The sequence below is a fragment of the Clarias gariepinus genome, chromosome 3 (genome assembly GCF_024256425.1).
Source record: "Clarias gariepinus isolate MV-2021 ecotype Netherlands chromosome 3, CGAR_prim_01v2, whole genome shotgun sequence".
NCBI lineage: Eukaryota > Metazoa > Chordata > Actinopteri > Siluriformes > Clariidae > Clarias > Clarias gariepinus.
Genome location: NC_071102.1, coordinates 35870797 through 35889377, shown reverse-complemented (window position 1 = coordinate 35889377; position 18581 = coordinate 35870797).

Sequence of the window (18581 nt, the reverse complement as noted above, 5' to 3'; positions counted from 1 at the left end):
TCATCTGACAAAACCGGAATATTTTAGACAAAGAATAATAAGCTGAATTCAAACTATGTTACAATTTATTATACACAGGGGTAAAATAATTATTTAATCCTCTGTAGATTTTGTAAGTTTGCCCACTTTCAAAAAAAATAAATGGTCTATAATTTTTAGGTTTATTTTAAAGGATAGAGAAATATTAAATCACCATCAAAATATGGAGAATATCATCCAAAAATCCTGAAAAAACACATCATACAAATGTTATAAATTGATTTGCATTTTAATAAGGAAAACAGATATTTGATCCTGTACCAACCCACCATAATTCTGGCTTCTACAGATTCATTATGTGCTCATGCGGTACACAGATTAATTTAAGAAGCTGCTCCTAACAACCACTCATTATGTGTATAAAAGCTACCTGTCCACTTAATCTTCCATTCAAATATCACTACCATGGGCAAGACCTAAGAGCTGTCAAAGAATGTCAGGGACAATACTGTAGACCTGCACAAGACTGGAATGGGCTACAAGACCATCATGTAGAAGCTTGGTGAGTAGAATTTGCCAACCCCAATTATCCTAACCTGCATGTCTTTGGACTAGGCGAGGAAACCAGATAACTTGGAGAAAACCCACCAAGCACGGAGAGAACATGCAACCATCATTAAAAGAGATAGATTGTGCTAACCACTAAGCCTCCATGCCCCTAAAGAAACCATTGGTAACAAAATTTACCGCCATAAATTGAAAGGTCCCTAAAATTATAGACACTTAATTTATTTGTAAGTGGGCAAAATGACAAAATCTGCAGGGGATCAAATAATTATTTTCCTCACTGTACACACCATTCAGCCATAACATTGAACCCACTGTCAAGTGTAGTGATTAACACTGATTATCTCATAAATAGGATACATGGGATAAAGGAGACAATAAGTGAACAGTCAGAGCCTTTGACAAGCCAAACTGTGATGTCTAGATGGCCAAAACAAAACAGCAGGTCGAGTGGGATGGTCCCAGTGTGTGGTGGGTAGGTACCAAAAGTGGTCCACCAGCTACTGGATCATGGGCAGCCAAGACTCACTGATGCACATGGAAAGTGAAGGCTAATCTGTCTGGTCCAATCCTACAAAAGCTTCTGTAGTGCAAACTGCTGTAAAAGTGAATTCTGATTGAATGGCGTCGGACGCACAATGTGTTCAAAGGTTACTGCACATGGGGCTGCGTAACTGATTAATCAGAGTGCCCATGCTGACCCATGTCCAACATTGAAAGTGGTTCACGGTGTTGACCAGGTAGGTTTAATGTTACGGCTGATTAGTATACAATATGTATAACATGTATATAAAATAGAATTAAGAATAATTATATTATGCTCGCTAGTATGTTCTAACCATGTATGCACAATGTGACAGATGTAGCCAGCAAGCATTCTAGCTTGCTAACAATTAGCTATCTCCTGTAAACAAACTGGAAAACAAGTGTTGCCAATACACTGGGTAATTTTTGCTTCTAAGCAAACATGCCAGTTTTTTTTTGGTGCAGGTCTAAGCTATGGTATGAGGCGCCGCATAGGGCTTAAATCAAACTTTACTCACGCACACACATATGAAACACTTGCATACACATATATGAAACACTCACACATACATATATACTACTAACTGCTCAAACAACTACATATGAAACACTTGCATACACATATATGAAACACTCACACATACATATATACTACTAACTGCTCAAACAACTACATATGAAATGCGCGCGCACATACATACATACTTTTCACGCATATACATACATACTTTTCACGCACATACATACATACTTTTCACGCACATACATACATACTTTCCGCGCACATACATACATACTTTTCACGCACGCACATACATACATACTTTCCGCGCACACACATACATACTTTCCGCGCACACACATACAAACTCTTCTCGCACATTCACCTATGAGATTCTCAGTGTAACCGGAAGGCATTTGAGTGTAACCGGAAGGCATTTCAGTGTAACCGGAAGGCATTTCAGTGTAAAAGGAAGGCATTTCAGTGTAGACGGACTTGTCGCTTCTTTCTCCCTGAATGGTAGTAGGCTACTGGTTTGTATCATCACTGCTCAATCACATGGCGTATTCAGAACTATCCACATAATGTCTGAATATTTCAGCGGCAGAAAACGCAGGTGATGATTTGCAAAAAGAAAATTAAAGCACGGAATCTGTGGCTAATATGTCGGATCCTACAACAGAAAGAAATACTGTTTTGTGAAATGTGTTTCCTCGCCTTCGCTAATATGAACAACAACTCATCGGAATCCCACGGGACAAACATTGTTCCGACCCCCCATATCACCCACTTTTGTGGTGATAAATAAATCACTCGTTGTCTTCTAAACTGTCCATTAACGGTCTATTTAAGAAACGCTACTACTAATCAGGGAGAATGAAGTTCATATACATTGAAATGACTACTCCCTACACCCTACACCCTACTCCCTGCGCAGGAAATGTCTGAAAAGGGAACTTCACTCTACAAAATTCCACCATTCAGAACACCATGCAACGTCACTTCCTCCTTGCGTTACCATGGTAACACAAGCACCTCGGATACCTGCTGCTGTGGAAATTTCACGCTACGGACATTAAATATAGATTATTTATTGAAACAAAAACTGATACCATAAAAAATATAAAACGTATCATTTATTTATTTATTTTTACAGATTACTAGCCTATATAATACGAATGGTTTCTTTATTAAATCAAAATGTAAATTATTGTGTCCTATTTATATGATGTCCTCGCCTCGATAATAATTATAATAAAAATATAAATTCTTTTTCGAGTAAAAATTTTTCACACTCCAGCGATATGTAATGACTTATAGGAAATTATCCATTCCCTTTTCCGCTAAACTAAAGATCCGTTGTTCACTCGTTCCCTACACCGCTACAGTTGGCTTTGTGCGCGTGCACAGAAAGTATGTATGTGTGTGTGTGCGTGCGTGTGCGCGGAAAGTATATATGTATATGCGCGGAAAGTATGTATGTATGTGCGCGGAAAGTATGTATGTATATGCGCGGAAAGTATGTATGTATATGCGCGGAAAGTATGTATGTATGTGCGCGGAAAGTATGTATGTATGTGCGCGGAAAGTATGTATGTATGTGCGTGAAAAGTATGTATGTATGTGCGTGAAAAGTATGTATGTATATACGCGGAAAGTATGTATGTATGTGCGCGCGCATTTCATATGTAGTTGTTTGAGCAGTTAGTAGTATATATGTATGTGTGAGTGTTTCATATATGTGTATGCAAGTGTTTCATATGTAGTTGTTTGAGCAGTTAGTAGTATATATGTATGTGTGAGTGTTTCATATATGTGTATGCAAGTGTTTCATATGTGTGTGCGTGAGTAAAGTTTGATTTAAGCCCTATACGGCGCCTCATACTATGGAGTTTTATGTTTTGCTATGTAATTTATGGAAATTAATTGACCCGGATTCTACACACGTAACTGTAAACATACACATTATGGAGTGGCCTCTGTTTATGGTGAGTAAAGTTATTATTCTGTTGTAATACATCTGTAATAAATAAATTAATGAGGCAATTTGATTTACAGAAATGAATAAATCTAAGGTTTTATTAGTAGCCACAATAGATTGTGAAATTGTATAAGTGGCCTATTTTACTGTTTTTTACTATTATTCCAAAATCATTAATTGTTCATAGATTCCACTCTGTACGGTGAGTCAAAATGAAACATGATTCAATCAACTTCATCATTGAAGCATGGAGGATGTATTGTTATAACAAAATGAAGAAATCTGTGATGTCTTGCCACTAAATCTTTTAATGCTTGACACATTGACACATGTGAAACTTCTTAGAAATGTTTTCCCATCTTTTAAAATATTAATATATCCCCTGAGGAACTGCAGGCCACTTCATTAATATAAGCTCAGAAAATCACTAGTACTCAAAGAAATTTAATGAAACAGATGATTCACAGAAGTGCTGTAGGAGCTGATAGCGAGAATGAAATTAAAGGTGTACAGGACAGTGGTGAGACCAGCGATGCTCTACGGCTTAGAGACAGTGGCACTGAAGAAAAGACAGGAAGCTGAGCTAGAGATAGCAGAGCTGAAAGATGTTGAGGTTCTCTTTGGGAGTGACAAGGATGGATAGGATCAAGAATGAGTTCATCAGAGAGACAACCCACGTTAGATGTTTTGGAGATAAAGTCAGAGAGGCCAGATTGAGGTGGTTTGGACATGTTCAGAGGAAAGATGGTGAATATATCGGTAGAAGGATGTTGAGGTTGGAACTGCCAGGCAGGAGGTCTAGAGGAAGACCAAAGAGGAGATTTATGGATGTAGAGAGAGAAGACATGAAGTTGGTGTGAGAGAAGCGGATGCAGAGGATAGGGTTAGATGGAGGCAGATGATTTGCTGTGGCGACCCCTGAAAGGGAACAGCCGAAAGACAAAGAAGAAGAAGAAGCTGTAGGAGCTGATCACATTTCAGTTCATGGTACACAATGAGCTGTCAGGGAGATTAAACTGCGATTTAAACATGCATACACTGACACTGACTCCGACTGCTGTACCTCCTCCTACATCTTTGGAAGTGTTCTGCACAGCTGCATGGCTGATGAAGGAGAACTTTTCCCGCCTTGAACAGTGAAAAGACCTGCATGTTGTATATGATATAATATCAGGTGATTTAATATTTCTTTGATTTTTTTCCCCCTTTATCATGTTTTCTTAAGACACATTTAACAGTGGAAACTTGATGCATGGACGGCTGCACAGAGAACAAATATCAATGTTTTTCTACAAATTTGACATGTTTCGGATTTATTGCATCTGTATAGTTAATATTTACCAAGCATGTGTGTTTTTATATTTAATAATAAGCCAAAATGCACCATCAACACTTATTAGCATATTAACAATGCCGATTACTAATAACTGTTTTTCGGGCAGTTTTGACAAATTTTTGACAAAAAAACTGTCATTGCTTTTTTTACATACAATTTTTCCAGCAGCATAAAAATTAGACAGGATTTATTGATTTATTTATTGTTATGTCATGATGATGTATTTGTTTAATGTTATGATTTTAGTACAGGAATCCACCCTGCATTGCTGTCGATGCTTCAAGTCTCTAATGTTTACACTAAATTGTTTGAGTTTCAGGTGATACACAAAACTTAGCCAACATGTTAGAGTTTATATTTTATAACAAAGAAAATCTAGATATCATGAATGTATCTTTTTATAAAGGTCTGACTATTTAACTGGATGTTAAATTCTCATGAACACCACACTTTTTCTGGAAAAGATCATGACTGATTGTGAAAGTTCTTATTAGAAGTGGTATTTAACCCCTAACCCTAACCCAACTGTAACCCCTAACCCTAACCCATCCCTACCCTTCAACCCGAACCCTAACCTAACCCTACACTATTATATGTTATGTACTGTAGTATCTAGCTAACCAGTGCTCTAGCTTGCTATAAACAGCATGCTGAGATGCTAGGAAGACTATATATATGTCATTATTACGCTAGCTCTGCAAGTCTAGCAACTAGAAAACGTAGGCTTGACGTCGTTATGCAAACATTTCAATGTGACATTTGTAAGCTTCCTGCTTGCAGTCATTTTTACAACTATACAACTATAACAGCATGATACTTGAAGATATTTTCACAATACACCTCATATATTCCTTTCTCTTAGCGGTCAGGAAAAGAAATCTGATTAAAATGTATTGCAGTATTGAGTAGCATTCTAGTAAGAACAAGCTGAAGCCTTCTCCATAATTCGGGAGAGAGCCCGTGTTCAAGTGCCATTGTAAAGTCATTATGGTGTTTTGTTACATGGTTGTGTGTAAATACTGTGCTGTATACACAATCATCATGCTGATAAATAAACCAATAACACTGAAACAAATGGATGGTAAAATGTTGATTTTTTTTTTCTGGGAGAGAAATAAAAGAGCAAAAAAGATCATCATCTAATCACTTTACACAGCAGGTTTGGCGTCTTGTCCCAGTATGAAGGAAAGGGATAAATGTGAAGAATTTCTTTTTCTTTAAAGAAGTGCTTATGAGAACAATTTTTGATGCCCTTAGTTGTTGGAGTAGATCATTTTACTCATTAAAGATGTCGTAGAAAATTTTAGGCATGTTTAAGGTCTAGATAGTGTTCTAAGAAGTAAAAAGTAGGGCATGAGGTAGATTGAACAGGATAAATCTGGACTTGTCAGACCACAGAACATTTTCCACTGCTCTCACAGTTTGAGAAAGCATACAGTATTTAAAAAATTGCCTTATTATGATTTATATTTTTAATATGTCAGGCTTTCTGAGTGACATACTGCAGAAGAGGTGACACCGCGTGTCTAATTATAAAAAGTCAAAATTGTTAGAAATTGTCTGGGGTTGCTTGCGAAAAGAAAGTTAGAATTATGGGAAATAAAGTCACAAATGTGAAAAAAAAGTATGATTTATGAGAACAAAAGGCAGAACTGCAAGAAAAAGTTTCTGAGAATTCTGAGAAATTACACTTTTTTATCGAGGTGGTAAAAACAGGCTTTCATAATTTCATATAGTAGCCTAGCAACCATTTTCTCAAGACTTGTCATATGTTTGCCATGGCATTGACATTGACCTTACAAATAAATGCTAACAGTTAGGTTTAAGCTGAAGCTTATTAACAGCTTCAGCTTCTAAATGTGTTTTTATCAAATTTTGCCCTGGTATGGCGCTATGTCAGATTCCTCACTTCAGTAAGACCCAGCATGACGCAACCTGTCGGCCTCAACCTGGCTATGTTGTTGATGAAAAGCGGATGGAGGGAAATCTGGGGTAATACCTTTCTGACTTCAGATAACAGCCTCCTGTGAGAATTTCAATCACGGTGTAAGGAAGCAGAAGCCACGACGCTGTGGGAGAACTGCAATTACCTCCTGTCTTCACATCTGACGGAATCGACTCTAGAAGTCTGAGCACACTAACAAGAACACAAACACAATTTTGTCAAATTATGTTAGCGGAGTGTACCGAGTGTCTCACTGAGTGTCTCACCCTGTTACATGGATCAGGCATCCAGGGAATCTTTCCTGGAGTTTAAATGAAACAAAATTAACATTTAAATGGAGCTAGAGTTAGATCAGAGGAAGCTTTGGGAAATAAAATATAGTCGAAAAACAAACAAACGACAACAACGTAGTGTCCCCAAGAGACCGAACCAGGGAACTATGAAACAATAGAGGGAAAAAAAGAAGCAAGGAAGAGCGAGAGATCCGAAAATCACTGGGGTAGAAAATATAAGGGAATGGCAAATGAAAGCAAGCAACTGAAACAAACATAAGGCAGCACAAACAGACAGTTTCCAGATCATGAGCTAAAAAGACAAATAATTCAATAAGAGAATAATTAAGCTGAGGGAGGTAAAAACTATAAATAGATCTAGAAATGCCTGATTTGGAGAAGTGAATAGAAAAAAAATCAGGAATGAAGCATGGGATCTTGTAGGGAAAAAACCAAGGAAGCATGATTTATAGAAAACTAAAATCAAAAATATATATAGGAATAAAAGTGTTTTAAAAGGGCTGATTTATTTTCCTGTATTTAGCAAAGACAACAACTAAGGAGATAAAGCTGAAATTACTGGAACTGTGTTAAGAACTGTCCAACACTTTATTAAACCTGAGAAGGGTGGCTCTGAACCCTCGTGTAATGTGAAAAACACATCATGAATAAGTGTCATCAGAGATCACTTAAATGCTCTGTGAAGTTGCATCAAAAACAAACAAACAAACAAATAAATAAAAAAGTGCTGTAAAAGCCAGAGCTATGCTAAATAGTGGAAGTAAGAGTATTTCCATACACAGAGTGTGATGAGAACTCACAGGACTGGGACTAAATCGTTGCATATCCACCTGAGTGAGACTCATTAAAAAATGCTTCACTTTACTAGAGAGCAAAAGATTACAATTGGAACTATGGAAAAAGGTCATGTGGTCTGGTAAGTTCAAATTGAGCCTATTCTACTGTCGCATCAGGGTAAAAAGGGAAGCGGATAAAGCGATGAACCCATCACGCATAGTTGTCAATTCTATAGAGTTTTTCCTTCCTGATGCCATGGCCATATTCAAAGCCATAATCAAAGCTAAAGGCGCTTGAATTAATTATTAGTGCGTGTGACCTTTTTTTTGGCCAGGCATTAAAAGAGGAACGTAGATTTACTAAGATGTTATTTCCTTTTCATTACATGACCCTAAGTAAAGAGATAATGTTCTGCTCAGAGATACGGTCAATGTGAAGTTGAGTGGTTTCAGAGGAAACACTTCTGACTGCATCACTTGCAGCTCCTGCTGGGAACAAAAAGGATTTAATATTGTGCTCGATCATACGAGACGGATACTTATCTGAAGTGAGGGAAAGGACCATATACCCAAAAACAATTTCAGGCTTGAATGCTTTATCACCTAGTTTAAATAAGAAAAGCTACAAGCATGGGATGGCACGGTGAGGAACAAGCTCTTTGTGTCTGAGACACAGCTGGAGTCTAAACTGACAGACAGGCAGGAACCACTGAATGTTTACGAAACACAAAATGTACTCGGTCAGAAAGTGTTGATTAGTTTTCTATAACAGCAGCTAACGTTTGACTATAGCGCAGGCTTATATTAATGCGCTTGTTCTAATTATCATCCATTATCGTGTCCATAGCAACAGCTTGTTCAGAGGGACGTGCACAGCAAATGCTCCACTCATAATGAACAGATTACAAAACATGTTCCATAAAGTTTTCTGTAAGAAAAAATAATCATGATTTTGGAGGATGTTCATGAAAGAAGGCTCCAGTGCTTTGTAACAATCAGAGGTAAAGCTGTAATTTTTTGTTTTCCGTTAGCAAGACGGTGAAGTTTACGATTGTTTGCATTTTCTCACTAACATTACATAACAAGCTGTGTTTACTTTAGTACTTTAGATTTTTATATATATATATATATATATATATATATAAAACATAGAAATTCTTAAGTTGTTATAAGTCGTAAGCAAAAACAGTCATAATGCTCACCATCAAGCATCATTCTACATTGTTCAACCTATTGGGTGTGGTAAAAAAAGACACTGGTCCGAACACCAAAGACAGAAATTCACCTTAGTGATAAAACACCATTACACTCGAGGTGTAAACTAGAGAATAAATCCTGTGAAACTAAATATTTACTTCAAGAGACAGTGTGCATGTTTACAGTATGTCTCTGAATGTGTCTGAATGCTATCCTTCACAGCAGGAGCTGTAATATTTACCCAACACAGTAATCACAGAGAGAGAGCGAGAGATAGAGAGAGAGAAATGAACAAATAGAGTCAGAACAAAACAGAGTTCTCCATATTACATTTTATATCCTGTCCTCTACAGCCATCCTTCCAAACAGCCTAGTTCAGCCAATGCACGTGAAAGAAAATGTTGCGTAATTGCGTTGGAGAGGAATCCGATGGGGGTTTGTTTGGTGTTAGGAGACTAAAACAAGGTTGTGTTATTGACTGAAAGCAGCAGGGACACAAATCTATGCCTGAGTCAATATCAGGTATTAGACGTGTAGAACAGAAACAACTGCTCCTCCTACATGAGACATTTTGAGACAAGTTTAAAGTTTAACATAATGGAGTTTAACTTGAAAAAAAGATTTTTGTTTAATTTTAATAAATTCGGCGCAAAACTTTTTGCTCTGTGACTGGTTAAATTCACTGTGGAGTTTTTAAAAGGCAAATATCCTGCTTCCTTGACCTTTACATTGTCTGGTTTTAGTTGCAATGACCACACTGATACAACATGACACACACACACACGCACACACACACACACACACACACACACACACACACACACACACACACACACACACACACATATATGTGTGTGTCATGTTGTATCAGTGTGTTCATTGCATCAGTGTGTTCATTGCATATATATACTGTATATATATATGTCTGTGTGTGTGTGTGTGTGTGTGTGTGTGTGTGTGTGTGTGTGTGTGTGTGTACTGTAGATTGTTTCATATAGTCATATAGTCTTCTACAGGAAGGTCGGGCAAATTCACAGCATCAGACTTATGAGACTAATGGGTTCTTTCTGATGGTGTTTCCTCTCGCGGTTTATTCCTCATGTCATCTCTGTTTTGCTTAGCCCCCTAATCTCATGTCATGTGTCAAAGAGCCAGTCATTAGACACTATGCACTTATATTAGGCCAGACAGTGGGCCTAGAGCCAGTACATCTTACTATCTTCCACCATCACACGCAACCAAACAGAGAACAACTCAGCGTGTATTCAGCACCAAGGTCAGCTCCACCTCTCACACAGGGCACCTCAACTCACTGTGGCTGAAAGTAGACCAGCACCTACCATCCTGGTGTCAGAAAAAGGATGAAACAAAACCAAACAGAACCAAGCCTTCTACCTGGGACAGCCTGCTGGGATGGGGACTATGCTTCAGCCTTGGTGTCTTCTCCATGAGGGATTTCCCAAACCACTGCAAATTTTTTATGTATGTTTTATAAATAAAAGAACACTTATTTCCTTACCCAAACGCTGTACACTGGTGGGGAAAAGGCAGGCATGGGGGCACCGGGCAAAGACCTTGGGTCGAGTCCCTAACAAGACTGAAGTCTTAATCACAGACAGGAAGTGCCAGCAGCAACTGTGAGGTCAGAGCTGAGGGAAGGACAGTGTCAGGCATGCACAAGTGGTGCACACCCAAATTTTTTCTTACTTCTCTTCTCACTCCGAATGCTTAATATGTAGGCAGCCTTCTCTTCTGCAGGTAGTAAAGGGTTGGGGCCACTAGTTCAAACATGGCTGGTGGATGATAATTGTTAATAGATCTTGGGCTTTCCCTGTGCTATAAAAGCGAGGCGGGAAGAGTAGCTTGAGGTCTCTAAAGTCCCAGAGCCCAGAATCTAAGATCAGAGTTTCGAGAGTGAGATGAATGTGTGGTGATTGTTAAACTAGAGAGTGGCATGCGAGCGGGTGATGTCATGCGCCCCAAGGACTTTAATGGTGGGTGAACTGAGCACTGCTGTTTGAATGCAGCATCAAAGACAGCCATTAAAGGACTGAGCACTGAGAGCACTCCTTCGCAATACAGCCGCTGAAGAGAAAAAGTCACCTGCATACGACGTTAGGGGCCCCTTCCCTAGTCGGGATTGCATCTGCGGTTACTGGGTGAGTGACAGCCCATGTTTGTTGCAATCGCATTAGAATCCTTTCTGTGGCCACACCCAGTGGGGGGTGGGGATGGGGGATGGGGTGTGGATAAAAGATCTTACACCAGTTTTCTGTAAAGAAAGAAAAAGATCAGATGAGAATGAGTGTGCAGTATAACAGAACACACTTCTGAGAATAAAAAAAATATATTTATCTATATAATCCCCTGCTACCTTAATATGCCTATTCCATTGTTTTACTAGTGCGTCGATACCATCAAGGTAGAAAGTTGTCTCAGTATGCAGAAGTCATGATTGGACTACTTGCTTCAAATGTGAAACGCTGGCCTCCCAGGGACTCCTTTAATGCCCCAGGTGGAAATAAACGTCTGGCCTTGTTTAAAATGTTTGCACTGTTCACGTGTTTTACTGCGCTTAGGAGTCGTATCGTTCTTGAACACAGTGTACATTTTTATTTTAGATAAACTGTTCCTTTACAATTCGTTCTCTTTTCACCAGACTTAAAGTGATTACAATGGCGAAGAAAATAACTTCCCCAATAAAAGGAAAGAGCAAGCAACCTTGTAAAAGCCACTTGATGTAAAAACAAAGATCTGAGTAAATGTATTCCACAATGCAGCAATAACCAACAGGAGAACAATAACAGACCAGAAGACTATAGAGAAATGATTCATCACTGCAGAGAAAGGCCTTGATCATGGAGAAACCAGAGCTCAGGCTCTAACACTCAGCACTCTCGGGGAGGGTAATTAATAATCATATTAATATTAATAATAATAATAATAATAATAGAAACATAAAGCATAATAGTAAAAGTAAGGTGCATATTTGAGAAAAAGCATTTAGTGTGTGTTACGCAGAGTAAAGTTAAGCTGGTTATATCACATAAAATCACACTGTATATTGTTTATTAGTTAGAAAATGAAAGTACAGTGAAACCTCGGATTGCGAGTAATGCGGTTTGCGAGTCTTCTGCGAGCTAAGCAACGATTTGTAATAAATTTTGATTTGGAAAACTAACATGTCTTGGTTTACGAGAACCAAGTATCATATATCACGTATGCGCTTCTTGTTTGGCGCCAAGCGTCACATGATCACAACTGAGCCAATAGTTTTTCTCTCTCTTGCACTGCAGAATTGTGGGTAATCGTCTCCCTAGCTCGGTCTTAGTGTGTGTCTCTTACTGGTTTAATCAACATCTGTGCGCGCGTGTACTGTTTACTATAAAAATGTGCCCATGTGTGTGCGCGTAAAACATCTTTTATTTTGTGTCTGTTTGCGTGTGTGTACAGCGTGCGTGTACTGTTACTTATAACCCATGTGTGCGTGTGTGTAAAGCCAAAGAATATCTCATTAGAGAGGTTAAAGATCCATTTTCTCTCTCCCTCTCGTTATTAGCATGCACTTTGTTAGCGTGAATCATTGGATACCCCTTCACATACACACACACACACACACACACACACCCACACACACACACACACACAGAGACACACAGACACACACAAACACACACACACCTGCGCGCACAAACGGAAACACTTATCTGTCAGGATTAATTAATTTATTTTTTAAAGGTAAAGTGCAGGTTAATTTGTTTTATTTTTACTTTATATTTTGTATTAATTATTTTTATGTATTTATTTTTTGGGCTGTGGAACGAATAATTTGGTTTCCATTATTTCTCATGGCAAAATTTTATTTGATTTACAAGTGTTTTGAAATACAAGCCTGCTTCCTGAACAAATTATGCTCGTAATTCAAGGTTCCACTGTAATAGAAATAAATAGAAAAAAAATCTAAATCTGAGGAGTCCAAGCTGGATGTCTACACCATCACCTACAAATGCAAGTAAAATAATGAAAAAAGGGTACTGTACTAATATGATGATAGTTGCAATTATGTAACTCCTAAGTAATTAACGGCAGGGTCACAAGCACCAAAGGGCCCATACTTTACTATTTTCTTAACAAGATAACCCAATGTTAATGCCCCAGCTAAAATCCCCCTCAGATAATGCATTTTTTATACTCATATTTTAAACTCTCACAGTGTTTCAGAATCAATGAAATGAGCTACTGCCGATTCCCCCTTCCCTCCCCTCCAGAGACCTCTAGCAACAAGCCAGGGGGGAAGGCTTTTCTTATATGAGGTCACATTAGTGGGGAAATTTTGACCTGTTTGAATGCTTACATGTGACTTTACAGTAAATTTTGCATAATAGGTGGCCTTTAAATTACCATATCTAAAGTTCTGGTTGAAAAAGTTTTTAACAAAGTGCATCTTTCTCTCTCTCTCTTTCTCTCTCTCTCTCTCTCTCTCTCTCTCTCTCTCTCTCTCTTTCTCTGTGTATGTGTGTGTGTGTGAATTCTCTCCTTAATTACCCTCTCTTTGGCTTCTGTTCTTTTTGCAAAGGATTATAAATCTTCCTGAGCTGACCGTACTGTGCCATTGTGTGGGTTCGCTGTATAATTAAGGAGCTGTGCGGGGTCAGATTTTACATTCTGTGTGTGTAAGGATCATCAGGGATGAAAGACGACTGTGTGTGTGTTGTTTGTTTTTTGGACCTCTTGCTTAGTGTTGAAGGTCTGTGTTTGCCAGCTGAGGTGTGGTGCCAGAATAGTATGTGTTTTTTGTAATTAAATGTGCTATTTTTTTATTATACACTGTAATAGTGATAATAGAAGATTGTTATGATGTTGATTGTAATGTGTGTAGTGATGGTGGTGATGGTGGTGATGGTAGTGATGTGGTTATGGTAGTGATTGTCATGACGGCAGTAATAGTAGTGATAGTGATGATGGTAGTGATGGTAATGCCTGTAGTGATGGTCATAATGGTGGTGCCGATTGTAGTGCTGGTAGTGAGGGTAGAGATGTTATTGAGGGTGATGATTGTAGTACTGGTGGTGAGGGTAGAGATGTTATTGAGGGTGATGATTGTAGTGCTGGTGGTGAGGGTAGAGTTATTATGTTATTGATGGTGATGATTTTAGTGATGATGGTGAGGGTAGAGATGTTATTGATGGTGATGATTGTAGTGATGGTGGTGAGGAAATATATAGTAGTGCTGGTAGTCATAGTGATGATTATAGTGATGGTGGTGACGGTAGAGATGGTAGTGCTCGTAGTCATAGTGATGATTGTAGTGATGGTGGTGATGGTGGTGCCGATTGTAGTGCTGGTGGTGAGGGTAGAGATGTTATTGATGGTGATGATTGTAGTGCTGGTGGTGAGGGTAGAGATGTTATTGATGGTGATGATTGTAGTGATGATGGTGAGGGTAGAGATGTTATTGATGGTGATGATTGTAGTGATGGTGGTGAGGGTAGAGATAGTAGTGCTGGTAGTCATAGTGATGATTATAGTGATGGTGGTGACGGTAGAGATGGTAGTGCTCGTAGTCATAGTGATGATTGTAGTGATGGTGGTGATGGTGGTGCCGATTGTAGTGCTGGTGGTGAGGGTAGAGATGTTACTGATGGTGATGATTGTAGTGCTGGTGGTGAGGGTAGAGATGTTATTGATGGTGATGATTGTAGTGATGGTGGTGAGGGTAGAGATAGTAGTGCTGGTAGTCATAGTGATGATTGTAGTGATGGTGGTGATGATTTGATGGTAGTAATAGTAATGTTAGTGGTGATGATGGAAGTGGTGGTGATGGAAGTGATTGGTGGTGATAGTAGTGATGGTGGTGATGGTAGTGATTTGTTTATGGTAGTGATGGTGATGATCATAGTGATGATGGTGATAGTAGTGATAGTGATGATGCTAATGATCATAGTGATGGTGGTGATTTGGGGATGGTAGTGAGGTGGTAAATATGGTGATGGTGGTGAGTGTGTAATGGATGTGAGGATGGAATATAAATGCAGGTTTAATACAGTTACAGGTCTTGCAGAAAAGCTAACTAACCACAGCAGGATAAACTAACTTCCCAACACTCTAACCTAATGTGTAGGCTTTTACTAGTGCAGTACATACAGTAGGCAGTGAGGGAAAGCTAGCACACAAGTAAGAAACAAGAGCACCAGACAAGTGGAAAAAATAAGGGGAAAATAATGATAGCAATCTAGCAAGCAAGCAAACAGGAAGTGAGCCACCTGACCAGAGCAGGAACACCAACGTGATGAGGAAAGAGCAGAGAGCCGGACAGCAGAGAAGAAAAGCTGACTGAAATTGCATAGTAGGACAGAATGATTTCAAGTCTGTGTCTGTGATAATAAAAGAGCTGAAAAAGAACTTGTCTGAAACATCCAGTTTTTTTTTCTGCAAATTACACCATGCAACCACAACATTGATCTGCAACATTGAGCAACTCCACGTCAAATAGAAGAACAGTCTTTTATGTGTGTGCAGGCTGTGAAATTAAATAGCATACACAGAAAACTGCTCTTACTTCGGTGTTGGCTCATGAGGGTGTTTAAAGAAAAACTGCACAATAAAGAGAAATCTTTATGCTATACTGAAGCACATCAAACATCATGTTTATATGGAAAATTTCTTTTTTAAGGTTGTATTTTTTTTTATTTGTCAGAATTTGTGCCTCATGCTGCTGTCACAGGAGGACACTGTTATTCCTGATGCAGTCGTGATGGAGGAAATATCTCAACGGTTCGCTTTTATCTCCTAAAAACAAGAAACCAGGGACCTTTTTTCTCACTTAAATATTAATTAGGAATCCAGCGGAGATGAGGTGGAAACATTGGACCAAAAATAATATCCCAGAATGCAATGCAAGTCTGGAACTGCTGAGACAGAGCTCCGATGATCAAAAACTATAGGCATACATCTCTACACAATTTTTCTCTTATTAAACAGGTATATATTTATATCATATTTTTAATCTTAAGCCCTAGTCTTTCATACTGAGCATTACTTGATATATTCAGCCACACTGAAGATGTCAATATGTTGTGGCTGGTTAGGAATCTGTAAGATAGTGAGCTGGGTGGAATTGACCGAGTTGTTGCTATGAAGCTAAAGATGGTAGTGGAAGCTCATCTGTTTAAGGAGAGTACACAGATGAGAAGGTGAGAGAGCTGGCCATAACAAAGGAGACTAAAGTGCCACTGCATTCACTCTGTCTCAGCGTCAGTCTCAGCATGTAGCTGAAGAGCATTGTGCGTAAAAGATTCAACCGGAAACCGGCCATAAAGTTTAAACTCTTAATTTTGTAGTGAATTAAATCTTGGCTGCTGTTAAAGAACATGTGGTGATTAGAAAGATGCACCTCGTTCACAGTGATGTTTCCTGTCCAGGGTTGCCGCTCACATGCGAGCCAATTCCGACTCTGTTTTGTAAGAGAGCTCTTCTGCCACTTGGTGTCTGATTTCTTCACTGCATCCAAACACTTTGTACAAAATACTTGTACAGCAAATATTTAGGGGGTTATTGTGCTCAGGTACCAGAACTGAGAGAAAACTAGAATTTGTTTTATTTTTATAACCTATAATGTATGATTTATGAAAAATGATATTCATTAATCATTATATTATAAGGTAAAGTGTCATCTTCATGTGGTGTGACCGGGAATGATTCTTTGTTTTATGTGTATTATTTGTAATGATTCAATTACATATATTATTGAAATGCTAATGCTTCATCTTTATGTCTGTTTCAAAGTTCATTTTAACCTTGACACCTGACAGTAGGAATTAATTTACATTTATTATACGCATAAAACTTGAGAGATAAGAGATCTGTGACCTGTCATATAGAGTCAGGTATAAAGTGGCACAGGTTAGTTTTGTGCTATGGACAATAGAGGACAGTATCAAAGAGGGGAGGAACATATTACATTTTCAATTTGAGCAAAAATCTGAGAATTAAGAAAGTTTTAATCCTAAATTTTTTTAAAACACTTTAATCACTCCTATGCAAGCTGGTTACTCCTGTTGTGATACAAAAACAGGATTTTTTTTTGTCTTTGCTATGAATTTTTTAGGGTTAGCAGGGAAATCCTGGTGTCAAAATGAGGCTAAAGGCTGGAGGTTCCCTGTTTCTTACCACATCACTGAATACTCATTCAAATATTCTTAAAATAGGATTTCGACTGAGGTTTTGGAGGTGCTCCTAGTAAACAAATCCACACTGGTCATATCTCAGGACTCGAGCATGATGCAGCAATCATTTTCATTTACATTAATTTACTGTACATTCAGGCATTTGGCAGACGCCCTTATCCAGAGCGACATCTTTATCTTTTTATACTTTATACATCTTATACTTAGTATCAAAGTAGAGCTTATCTAAAGATAGTACCTAATTTGATGTGACAGGTCAAATATATAACCAATCTTGCAGTATATGAGTCATTTACTAGCAGACGAATCTCGTCATAGGCTCACACATACTGTAGTGATGGGAATACATTTGGAATAATTGTTCTGCTGTTTATGGGGTGATTTATATTACAGAGACCATTTTTTATAATCTCTCTTTCTCGAAGGATAAAAAAAAATCCAGTGCATTCTTGCAAGACAGTAATGCACACAAACACAGATCGAGAACTACGATCCTGGTAGAAGAAGTGATCAGAGTGTGACAGAAATAAAGCATAAAAAAATAGAAAAATTAACCGACACAGGGTGAACACAAACACAATAAAAATTCATGGGGGGAAAAAAGTAGCGTGACAGGGTGAGATGGAACGAGGGATAGGAACAAGACAAAGGGAAAAAAAGTAAAAAGACTGGCACTATTAGGGTGGTTTGAACAAAAGAGAAAATACAGCAGGGAAAGAGAAAAAGTATGCAGGAGAGCGAAAGCGATGGAAGACAGAAAAAAAATCAAAGTTCTGGAATCTTTGGAACCAAAACCAGAATTACCCTCACGTCCAGGAGATGCTAGCTTAGAGCGGATTAGGGGAGGAATATATCCAAGGTTGGAAGTGTATTGCACTTATGAAGAGTGGTTGCAGGCTGAAAGCTTAATCAATAAAGAATGAGAAGTCAGAAGAAGGTAGTACAGCAGAGGATGAGACGATGAGAAGAGCAATAAAAACACGAGGAAGCGTAAGGGATGCACTAGGGGTGAGGGATTGGATCTTTTCAGGATAAAGCTAGGTGCTGTGAGAGCACTGAGCCAGTTTCTCCATCTCTGTGCAACACACCAGCTGAGGACAACTCGTGAGAAAGAACAGTGTGAGAACAGTAAGTACAGTGAGATGTTGTGTTAATACAACCAGAGCAAAGGCAATAATGAATATGTATCAATATGTAGCTTGAATATCACATACTGTAGCAATGGCACAAAACTGCTAGCGTTAATATCCAACTCAGCTGAGAAATAACTGCCTGGATGTAATGAGTCACCAGC